The sequence below is a fragment of the Theobroma cacao genome, chromosome 2, assembly GCF_000208745.1.
Source record: "Theobroma cacao cultivar B97-61/B2 chromosome 2, Criollo_cocoa_genome_V2, whole genome shotgun sequence".
Taxonomy (NCBI): domain Eukaryota; kingdom Viridiplantae; phylum Streptophyta; class Magnoliopsida; order Malvales; family Malvaceae; genus Theobroma; species Theobroma cacao.
Window position 1 is genome coordinate 24,825,670 of NC_030851.1, and position 11,301 is coordinate 24,836,970.

The 11,301-nt window shown below is 34.6% G+C and overlaps 1 long non-coding RNA gene across 1 annotated transcript; it reads left to right on the forward strand.

The window, feature by feature from the left end:
- Window positions 6,747-8,400, forward strand: LOC108660870. The gene is made up of 3 exons (XR_001926567.1): window positions 6,747-6,784; window positions 7,446-7,519; window positions 8,363-8,400. It is a non-coding gene; the product is annotated as an uncharacterized LOC108660870 (long non-coding RNA).

Sequence of the window (11,301 nt, forward strand, 5' to 3'; positions counted from 1 at the left end):
AATCAAACCTATCCTAGGTTATCTCGTGTCATACACAAATTGCGTTAGAACCATAAAGTGATCCTCCCTTGGACATCATAAAATCACGCACGGTGGCCAACCGGCGAAGACAAATCACACTTAAGGCCAAGTTGCTAGTAGAGAAACAAATCACGCTCATGCTGAAGCAATGGGTGGAGAGTCAGAATCATCTACCCGAGTAATCTCCCAACGGTCAGCATTACTCAGAGAATTCTTAGATGGGTGGCATCAAAGCACACCATGCGAGAATCATAAGTGGGACATATATTACCTTCCCTGCTTACCACTATCTTTGCAAGCACAAAACAAAGTTATTGGGGGATGGGATTCCACTCAACCTCAATCACATCAATGTTCGAAATTTATCCCTTGAATGGAATACAAATCCACAAATAAGGCCATCATGCTTATGATATCTTATGTGTCCTCATCAAGTTGCAAACACACTTAACGAGCTTCAATAATCTATAACCTAATATAGTTATAAGTGCCTTTAAATCTATAAGGCGTCAAATACTCATAATCTATTAAGGGTCAATTGTCTAGGGTAATCTACTCCTAGAAGTTCATCATATCCTTTAGACTTCCTAGTCTAGGCTCACACAATATAAGCTACCCATGTGGCTTGCACTAAGACACACGATCACAACATATACCATTTACACAAATATATGTATCTATATATATATATATGCACAGACATACACATATATCATTTGTTCTCTAGCTTAGGCATGTTCATTTAGGACTACATACAAAATCTAGTACCAGTGTAGTGTATCTTCCACACGTTATGCGTCACATGTATTTTAAACTAAACCCACTCATAGTGAGAAATTGAAGGCATTTCATAGCCAAGCTCAACTTTAACCTCCAATCGTCCTTTAGCTTGCCAATGAATCAATTACCTCAACTTCCCCCTTAGAACACATCAAAATATCCAAATATTAATTTAAATCCTGGTTTTTTAAAAATGCCAACTTTTCAAAACATAACTAAAATTTTAGCAATTCAACATACAAGCTCAAATATTTCAATAATTAGGTAAACCCATACCTTAGAAGCTAGATTGCATGAGTCTAAGCTATGAATTCTAGCAAACTCCAAATCCCAGCTTTCCACCAAAGTTGGAAAAATTGGATTTCTAAGTATTTAATCGATTAAATTGAAAACTAATTCGTAAAAACTTTTAATCTTACTTCTAGAGGTGTTTCCCGAGCTCAGATTAGATTCAAGTTGCTCCAAAAATCCATTTAGGGCCTTAAGGTTTTGGGGTAGTAGAGAAAGAAAGTGTTTAAGGGTTTTTACTTAAATGGGTGAATAGCCTAAAACCCCTTTTTATTTTTACCTTCCTTTAGTAATTTTTCAATACATTTGGGAATTATCGATATATTTGCATATATTCCAACTAAATTTATCAATACATTGGGGCAATGTATCAATAGATTTCAGGTAGAATGTTCACGGCCTTGAATGTATCAAAACATGGGGTGAATGTATCGATACTTTGTTCCCTTGGGTGCTTTCTGCTTCAAATCTATCTATAAATTTGGATAATGTATCAATAAATGTTCATTTTTAGTCAAATCTATCCATACATTCTTGAATATATCGATAGAAAATCCCCTGTGTGCCTTGTATTGTTTATCTTGCCAAAAATGTATCGATACATTGTCCAATGTATGGGTACATTTTCCCCTGTAGGTAGATTTTTAACCTTCCAAACTTTCAAATATTCAAATCTAACACCCCAAATTCATCCCTTGTTAACATCACACCTCAAATGAATTATATAACATCAATTCTGTAAACATATATCTCCAGTTATCACATCAAATTCAAATCAAGTCCTGAAACCATAAGATTTATCACATATTTCCATTAAAAATTGCTTGAGTGTCAATATATACTCCTTCATACACTTGGCATACATAACGTATCATCAAAGTCCTCAAGGCATAATATATCTCATAAATCATTCTTAGTTAACTTAGTTTTGACCAAGAATTGAGGGTGTTACAATCATATTCCTAGAAAAGCAAATTAGTTCATAATATCTAAATAAAACATCATTCAAAGAAAATTAGCCATTAATCCAAATCAAAGAAAATAAGAGAAACACAAAAGTAGAGAAAGAAACTAATGATTGAAGCTTTTAATCTTGATTCTCTCTCAATTTCTCTTTCTTTCTTGCTTTGTTTTCGGATCCCTTTTTTCTAGAATAGTTGCTTGTTGTCCTTTCCTCAAAACCTTTGAAAAAGGTCCCTTAAATAGGCTCCAAATAACCTAAGTCCCAAAATCCCCATCAAGAGATTTATTTTTGGAAAACTATGCGGTGCTACTTTTCCAACGCTGTAGTGCTATCTTTTTAATGATTTTTCTATGATCCCATTCTAATTGGGCAAAGAGGTAAACATAAAAGTTGTAGAAATATCTCATATCTTTCTGATAACACAACAATCACATCAACAAGACTTTGGGAGAGAGAGTTATGCTCAAAATATTGGATCATGTTCAGTCAGTGCAGACTACTATAGTGCTTTGAATTCAACAAGGATTTTGACCATGATCCGATCAGAATTATGAAAAGTGATAAACATAAAAGTTGTAGATTTTTATCTTAGATTTCCAAAGGTCCATAAATCTCATCAATAGAAATTTTGTAGTGCAAGTTATGAATAAAATACTAAAGCATGTTCAGTAAAAATCTGCACCTAGCCGTCCTTGCATGGTTCACTTTCATGAATCTTTATGCACTTGAGAAACTTCAAAACAAAGACTAAATCAGTGATGGATCAAATTAGGACCTAATCACCTTGGTGAAGGATTTCATTAACCTAATGTCAACCAAGAACTAATGAGATATATCCCTTTGAATCACTTGGGGTGATGATTCTTATCTTGACTACTCATTTACCTTTATATGCTTCATACTATACCCAAAAACATCCTATTTTGGCATCCATGGTTAGGCACCCGTAAGGATGAAATCAAATTATAGTATTCCACATACAAGACAACATGGTGTCTCAAGTCTAGGGAGTAGTTATAGAATTGACACATGAGAAGTATTGCATACACACTTGAGTGAGGTACCAAATGCACTTCTCATGGGGGGTCATGTTCAGTGAACTCGTTCTCCCATGGCAAGCACCCACATGCTAGTTCCAAGTATCTTTATACTTCAATTTATGAGAACAGTTACTTACTTCACAAGTAAGGAACATAGCATGTGTCGATCGTTGAGCATTATTGATGCCTCGTCTCAATAATACAATGATTAAGAGCTTTTAGGAATAACGTTTTGATGCATAAGTTTCCATAGTTGTATGCCAATAGAATTCCTTTGCAAGGCATATATAGCTCCATGGGCTTTATCTACATAAGTACAAAAAGTAATTAAATCACAACTTATAGATAAAGAACTACCTCAAAATTATTATAAATTAATAAAATGTCATACATAAAATAACTCAAAATGCAATTCCCATATGACTAGTGATTGGCTTATAAGGCTCATACTAACAATCTCTTATTAACACTAAAGCCAATCACCTATGTGTTTAATGCCAATGTTCTCAACATAACGATGATGCTTTTGTTGGGACAATGCTTTACTAAGAGGATCAACAATGTTATCCTCAGTATAGCTTTATGCAGATGTCTCATTTTTCAATGATTTCCCTGATCACATGGTAACGTCGCAATACATGTTTAGATTTCTAATGAAACCTTGGTTTCTTTGCTTGTGCAATGGCTCCATTGTTATCACAATACAAAGGTATTGGATCAATAATGCTAGGAACCACATCTAATTCAGTAATGAACTTCTTAATCCAAGCTGCTTCTTATGCTACCTCAAATGCAGAGATGTATTCGACCTCGATTGTAGAATCCACATTCATATCTTTTTAAAACTTTTCCAACTCATTGCACCTCCATTTAGTGTGAACACATATCCACTTTGCGACTTGTTACCCTAACTTGGAGTTCTCCTCTTCCTAGACTAGAAATACATCCCTAGTTCTTTATAAGTACTTTAGGATGTTTTTCACAACTATCTAATGACTCTCGCCAAGATTAGCTTGGTACATGCTCATGACACTCACAACTATATAGTTTTTACATCCATTTGCCATATTTCATAATCATAATATGCAGCAATTGCAAGGAAAATCCTAATGGATTTAAACATAGTAATTGGTGAAAAGGCTTTTTCAAAGTCGATTCCTTGTCTTTGTTTGTAATGTTTTGCCACTAGTCTATCTTTAAAGGTTTGCACCTTGCCATCTACATCAGTCTTTCTTTTAAAAACCCACTTGCACCTAATGGGTTTTATCCCTTCATATGGATCCACTAAAGTCCATACTTGGTTGGTATCCATGGCATCCATTTTAGATTTCACGGCTTCTAGCCATTTCTTAAAATCAATGTCTAACATCACCTCTTCATAGGTTGTAGGCTCATCATTTATGGGCAATACGTCCCTTTCTAAGTGAAATCTATCTCTCTAGTGTTTGATATATCCTACTAGACCTTTTGAGTGGTTATGCCTTTGAAATTGTGGTTATACATCAAATATCATAGTCTCAGGCTCAAGTTTGGAATGTCAATTTGTGGGTCTCGAACTACTTTAAGTACAACTTTACTCCCACTAGCCCCTTCAATTAAGAGCTATTTCTAAAAAAAAAAAAAAGAGTAGCATGCCTTGAGACAAACACCATTGGCTCAATGGGATTATAGAAGTAATATCCGTGTGTTTCTTTAGGATATCCCACAGATTTACATTTATCTGATCTTGCTTCTAGCTTATCAAACATTGTACGCTTCACATAAGTAGTACATCCCCAAATCTTGGCATAAGACAAGTTGGGCCTTTTCCCATTCCATATCTCATATGGTATCAACTGATTTGGTAAGAACTTGGTTCAATATACGAGTGACAATTTATAGGGCATATCCTCAAAAAGATATAGGAAGATCTGCATGACTCATAATTAATCAAACCATGTTCAACAATGTACGATTCCTTTTCTTAAACACCCCATTGTGTTGTGGAGTCACTAAAGGACTCTATTGGGTGAGAATTCCTTTCTCCTTTAGATAATCTTGAGACGCTTAGCTAAGATATTCTTTTCCTCGATTAGATCTAAGAGTGAGAATACTCTTCCCAATTTGTTTCTCAACATCCGCATTATTCTTTGAACTTGTCAAAGGATTCAGATTTATATTTCATTAAATATACATAACCATAGTGAGAATGGTCATCTATGAATGTGATGAAGTAGGAGTATTACCAGTGTGTCCAAGCTTACGTGTTGTCTCTTTAGTAAGATGACCAAGTTGCCTTTCACCAAGAAGGGTGAACAAGTTGGGGTGTTACTAGGACTTGTACATTAGTATGTATGTGGCGCTAAACCCTTCTTGGTAAAAGGCAACTTGGTCATCTTACCAAAGAGACAACATTCACACGTTTTATAAGATTCATAATTAAATGGATCGATATAACCTTATTTGTGTAACATGGTTAAGCGTGTATCATCAATGTGTCCAAGCCTACAGTGCTAGATGCAAGATAGTTTTAGATCATCTTTTTTTGCTTTCTTGACCTCTGTATTGAGTATAGGTCTTTTAGGATCAAGAATATAGAGACCACTCGAATGTGTTCCTACACCATAATGCATCTATCCCTTCAAGAAAAAACAACAATTGTCCTTAATGCTAAATTCAAAATCATCATATAGTGCCAGGTATGACACAAATATGATATTTTGGGATATGGAAGAAACATAGTAGCAATCTCTTAATTCCAAGATCAACCCAGAAGGTAAAGGTATGGTAACTGTCTTTACAGCCAATACAACAATCTTTTCTCCATTTCCTACTCTTAGGACCACCTTTCCCTTCATTAATTTTCTACTCGTTTCCAGTACCTTCATGTCATTATATAAGTGTGACCCACATCTAGTAACTAATACCCATGATGACGATCAATGGTCGACAAATTTATTTCAATCTATATGTCAAACCTTGTTCTATAAAATAATTACGACATCATTTACATGCTCAATAGAATGTTTGCATATTTAGGAAGTTCGAGGAATCGTTAAAAGATGATATTGCCCCTAATGGTACCATTAAGTTGATTAAGTCTTGAACTAGTTCAAATAGGAATTTTAAGGTGAAATTTAGAGTTTCACAGTTCAGGGATGACTCAAAATGGTAATTCGGAGTTCGAGGATCAATTTGGAGTCAAATCAGAATTTTCACTATCTACGGGCAAAATGGTCATTTGCCACTTGAGGACAAAATGGGAATTTTTAGAAAAGAATTTTTGGCTCCATTTGACTTATTGGAGTATGATTTGAAGTTTAGAAGTGAAAAATTTTAATTTCGGTATAATTTGGAGTATAGAGGCAAAATGGTAATTTTGTCACCTCGAGGGCAAATCGGTAAATTTTCACCCCTGACACTTGTCAAGACCAAGGGATTTTATTCATCATGGAAATGGATAAACATGAGAAATGTGTGGTGGAGAATTAAAGAATTAAAAGTCAAATATTTAAAATTTGAACCAATAAAGAAATGCCATGTGTCATGTTTTTATTATTTTATTATTTCTTTATAAAAAGACAAAAAATCAGTCCATTTCTCCCATAGTGATCAGCCAAACAAGAAGAGAAGACAAACCAAGGAAGAACAAACCCTAGGTGGGAAAAATCAAAGAGAAAGTGTTGGAATTCAAGGATTTGATCAAGCAAAGGTAAAATTTCTTTGATTTTGCTAGTGATTTACCTTACCCATGCATTTTCCCTTAATTTCCATGGTTAAATTACATGTTTTCATGAAAAATTCATGGCTGGTAAAAATGGGTATGGAGAGAGAATGATCTTGGATTGGTTTGATTTTTAGGTATGTTAGTGTTTTTAGGTGATTAATGATGTGTAGCATGAAAACAAGTGAAGAAAACCACCAAAGGTTTGGAACCCATCAATAGCCGAATTCTCTAAGTGAATAATGAGGAAGAATGGGATGTTATTCTAGGTGATTTGATTAAGAATAATAGTTTTTGATGTAGGAATTAATGAATTATGGAGAGAAAATTAAGTAGAAAAAATCACGAAGTTAGTGTACCATTGTTGGCTGAAAGTTCCAAGAAGAAAAGTAAAGATAAATTTCACCTAATTGTGTGTTAATTAGTTGTGCTTGGTGAATTGAGGGATTGTAAAAGAAATGGAGCAAGTTGGAGTGAAATTGGACGCATTGGCCAATTTATTGGATGAAAAATCGACTTAGACCAATACCAGGTCTAGATGGCTACCCGTGCATTTTTCATTTCATATCATGCATATATATTGAGTTTGAAATAGCTTATGACTGTTAGACACAATTTAATTGGAATATGTGTCATGGATTATGGCTAGGTGGTGAGCCATTGGATATGGGTAAAGGACTATACCCGCAGACTGAAAATATGAGTATTTCTACTCCTAATACTGTGAGTGAACTTCTTATCGTCTTAATTATCTAGAGTAGTTTTATACAATTGTGTGATTTTATGAAAAATGGGTTTAAATGGTAAATTGCTATGTTTTAGGAGAAATTGTGATTTTATAAAATGATTTTATAAATTTTTTGGAAAATCGAATACTGGTTTTGAAAATAGAGTAATTGTAGACTGCCTACTTGTGTTGTAAAATTATGATTTGAATTAGATGGCTTGTGATAAATTGGCATGATTGGCTGAATTTATACTTGTGTTGAAAAATATGAACTGTTGTTTTGCCTTGATAAATTTGTTAGCAATGTAATTGCCATTCTATGCCATTGAGATTTGATCAATTGGTGGATTAAAGTTTAGCTACTGCAGTGGTGGGGGGTTCCGTGGACTAGCCTATTAGAGAGGCACGGTAAACTCCTTTATATTCTCACCTCGGTCGTAGAGGTGCGTAGGGTATCTCCTAAGGTGGGCTTTTTGAGTGCACTTCACGTTAACCACCACGTGAGAGTGAGACTCAGCCAACGCCAAGGAACGGTTGTGATGCTCAACGAAAAATGTGTTTTATGAGAAATATGAAGTTTTAACAGCCTTGGCGGTCTTAGTGGGATACCTTGACGAAGGTATCTGCGAGAATGATTTTGGCAGGAGCCAAGTTTTGTGAGATATATAAGCCATGTTGATTAATTGAGTAAACTAAATATTCATGTTATGAAACATATATTGGAAAAGAATATTTTAATTCGTCTCCATTTACTCGCCTTTAGATAGTTTAGATGGTGTCTGTTTACTCACTAGGATTATGTAATCATAATCTCACCCCTCTTCCTATCCATTTTTCAGGCTCAGGACAGTTTGTTGATAGTTGGTTAAGACGAGAATTAATCTCAGAGTTGCATCCTAGAAAGTAAGGGTTCGTAGCCCTACACCTTCTTGGTCAGTTGGGGGCCCACGTTCACTGTAAAAGTAATTTTATACTTCAGTTATCTGATTTAAAGTATGTATAAACATATTTATCTTTTACACCATGTTTTTGGCGAGTTTCGGTATTTTTGAAGAAAAATTATGAAAATGTCCCTGTGAGCCAAAAAAAATATTTTATTGTTTTGATTTGGAAACGACTTATGATTTTTTTGAAATGTGAGCTTTAATAACTATCGCTCACCGGGGAGATGCAGAAGCTGATGCTAAGCCTTGCGGGGTTTCGATTTGCATTCGAGGTAATGAGTGCCTATAGAGACGTCGCGACGATTGTCACGGGCCCGATGGGAGTTTCGGGTCGTGACAATTTAAGTGGTATCAGAGCGTGGTTTAAAGATCAAAGATTTTGATTTTAAAGTTTTGGATTTTAAAGTTTTCGATTTTAAAGTTGTTTTAAGAAATCCACACTAACACTGCGTGGCCCCGAGTTAGGTTAAGTCAGGTTAGATTGAATAGGATGAGATGAATTTGAAAATATCTATTTTACTTATTATACGTGATAAGCACAAGAGGATATAAATGGTTATGAAAATTGTGACGTAAGCTTGAAGGGTAACCAAACAGTTGAGAATGATTAGTGTAGTAACCTTAAATATAGATGAATAACATTGATCAAGTAAACTCCAATAGCCACAGTGCCGCGGTGCTAAGAACACTTCATGTCTAAGACGCATGAATAAAATGAGACAGATGTGAAGTGGAATTCACGAGTTGACCTAAGGTCATTGAACTTGATTCTAAGTTTTGGTAATTAGAGTTTTAAGGTTTTGGAAGGTATCGATATGAATGAGTTAAAGGCGTTCCCTTCGGGGGAAGTAAAAGGTCTGGGGTTCGATACTTGGTGTATGCGGTCTTGTAGGGTCGGGAAGCCAAGGGGATCGATACAGATATAACAATACCTTGGAGTGGGCCTCGAAGAGAATGCCACATAAATGGCTAAGTTACGGGTTAAGTGATCACATGTTGTGAGACATAAGTTTAAGATAGATATCCCTAAGGAAATACTCAAGAGAAGTTTTGCCGTGGATCTTGTAAAAGCAAGCACTAAGTTATGTGATTATAAAAAGGAAGCTATAAGATGAGAGTGATATTAGTATTAATATTGAAAAGTACTTGAGGATAATCTAGTTTTAAGTCTTGTAATTTGAAGTACAATTTGTAAATTGGTTAAGGAAGAATGATGTTATATTCGTATGAAAGAGTGGAACTTTATTAAGGAAGCATATGGAAAAGCATAAGAGAATATATTAGTTTGACTTACTATAAGAGGGCAAAAGTTGGATGGCCATGAGTGGCTTGTACGTAACCCAGGAATGTATAGGTAAGTGTGCAAGGGAGCTATGATCGATAGATAAGGGTAGAACTTTAATGATGAGACAATGTTCGCTGCGTTAGACCTTGAACTATAAAATATGGATATATATCCACCTTATGTATACTCTGATGTGATAAATTCGAAAGATTTAATGAGAAAACATTAAAGCTTAAGGAGCAAATGGCTATACAGTCAAGTTAGACTCATGACTGACATGTCACATAAGTATGAGGATGGGATACAAAGCAATATAGAGGCATGAAAGATGATTGAGGACAAAGGGATAACTTTGAGGAATTGTGATACTGCATCGTATTCAATGATCAAATCAAGGTAGATCTTGGAAGCATAAATGAGATTATAAGGCATATACACATATGTGGGGTTGATATTGTGATCAACTAAAATGAAGAATGATTTTTAGTGAATTAAGATTCAAACTTAATATATGATGAGTGATGTAGGTAGTACAATGATAAGAAATTTTATCAAAAATTGAACTATGTGAACATAAGAGACTCTAGGAAATAGTCAAGGAGATAATATCAAGGAAATATGATCTATAGCATGGTTAAGCTGTACGAGATGAATTAATATGATTAAGAAGATTGATATTTCATACCTGTGAGATAAACAGGAAGTATGTGCAAATAATGTAAGAAAATACCCCACCTTTTCTTTGAGTTTGATAAGTGAAATTTTAAGGACAAAATTTTATTTTAAGGGGGGTGGTGTTGTCAAACCCTGTTCTATAAAATAATTACGACATCATTTACATGCTCAATAGAATGTTTGCATATTTAGGAAGTTCGTGGAATCGTTAAAAGACGATATTTCCCTTAATGGTACCATTAAGTCGATTAAGCCTCGAACTAGTTCAAATAGGTATTTTAAGGTGAAATTAAGAGTTTCACAGTTCAGGGATGACTCAAAATGGTAATTCGGAGTTCGAGGATCAATTTGGAGTCAAATCAGAATTTTCACTATTTAGGAGCAAAATGGCCATTTGCCACTTGGGGACAAAATAGAAATTTTAAAAAAAGATTTTTTGGCTCCATTTGACTTATTGGAGTATGATTTGAAGTTTAGAAGTGAAAAATTTTAATTTCGGTATAATTTGGAGTATAGGGGTGAAATAGTAATTTTGCCACCTCGAGGGTAAATCGGTAAATTTTCACCCTCGACACTTGTCAAGACCAAGGAATTTTATTCATCATGGAAATGGATAAACATGAGAAATGTGTGGTGGAGAATTAAAGAATTAAAAGTCAAATATTTAAAATTTGAACTAATAAAGAAATGCCATGTGTCATGTTCTTATTATTTTATTATTTCTTTATAAAAAGACAAAAAATCAGCCCATTTCTCCCATAGTGATCAGCCAAACCAGAAGAGAAGAGAAACCAAGGAAGAACAAACCCTAGGTGGGAAAAATCAAAGAGAAAGTGTTGGAATTCAAGGATTTGATCAAGCAAAGGTAAAATTT